Here is a 1,275-nt window from a genome sequence, read left to right on the forward strand (position 1 = left end):
CCTCAACTTGCTTCTTCGGTGCTTCATACCTTGTACCACTTCTCAAGTGAATGGCACTAACTGTTTCATGTCTTGGGGGATTACTTTGAGGTGGTAATTTCCCCTTTTGTCTTTGTGAGCTTGAAGATGCTAGTTGAGTCAATTGGGTTTCCAACATTTTGGTGTGAGCTAGGATGTTGTTGATGGTGGTTTCCTTTGCTTGACTATCTTTTTGCATTTGAGTGAAAAATTCTTGTTGATTCTTTTGCATTTGGAGGACCGCTTTTTGAACATCAAAACCTTGGTCATTTTGGTGATTGTATGGATTTTGATTTTGGTAACCTTGGTTTTGGTTGTAAAAGGGTCTTTGATTTTGGTTTCTCATGGGAGGTGGGGTGTATGTTGTTTGAGGGTTTTGAACATTTTGGCTTTTGTATGAGAGATTTGGATGGAATTTGGTGTTTTCATTGTAATAGTTGGAATAAGGGGTACCACTCTTGTATGCTTGGAAAGCATTCACTTGTTCATTTGTTCCCCTACATTCACTTTGGTCATGACCCAAAGTTCCACAATTCTCACATATCCCACTTGGGATTGATGAAGATGCCGTCATGGCATTAACATGATGCTTTGGTGATTTTGAGGCTTCTTCAAGTCTAGCCATAGCTTTTTCAAACTTCAAATTGATTGTGTCAATGAGAGCACTAAGTTGAGCACCCAATTGAGTAACGGAGTCCACTTCATGCTTTCCTCCTCTAGTAGCCTTGCTAGGTCTACTATATTGTGAGTTATGGACCGCCATTTCCTCAATTTTGTTCCATGTTTGATTGTCATCAACTTCGGTGAACATTCCATTTGATCCCATGTTGAGAATGTTCCTTGAATCTTCATATAAACCGTTCCAAAATTGTTGTACCAAGAACCATTCGCTAAGTCCATGGTGAGGACATGAGCGACAAATTCCTTTGAACCGCTCCCAAGCTTCATACAAAGATTCTTCATCCCTTTGCTTAAAACCCGTAATTTGAGCTCTTAGCATGTTAGTCTTTTCCGGTGGGTAGAATTTTTTGTAGAAAGCTAGAGCCAACTTCTTCCAAGAATCAATTCCGAGAGTGGCCTTATCAAGGCCCTTCAACCATTGTTTCGCGGTGCCAATTAGAGAAAAAGGAAATAAGACCCATCGAATTTGGTCTTGAGTTACACCGGTTTGAGAAATCGCATCACAATAGTCACAAAAGGTTTCCATATGAGAATGAGGGTCTTCACTAGGCATCCCCCCAAATTGACTCCTTTCGA

The 1,275-nt window shown here is 40.5% G+C and overlaps 1 non-coding gene across 1 annotated transcript; it reads left to right on the forward strand.

The window, feature by feature from the left end:
- The first annotated feature begins 911 nt into the window (after nucleotides 1–911).
- LOC141616495 (small nucleolar RNA R71) lies at nucleotides 912–1,018 on the forward strand. Its single transcript, XR_012530840.1, has one exon. It is a non-coding gene; the product is annotated as a small nucleolar RNA R71 (small nucleolar RNA).
- Nucleotides 1,019–1,275: the final 257 nt, after the last annotated feature.

Source organism: Silene latifolia, chromosome 11, assembly GCF_048544455.1.
Source record: "Silene latifolia isolate original U9 population chromosome 11, ASM4854445v1, whole genome shotgun sequence".
NCBI classification, from domain to species: Eukaryota; Viridiplantae; Streptophyta; class Magnoliopsida; order Caryophyllales; family Caryophyllaceae; genus Silene; species Silene latifolia.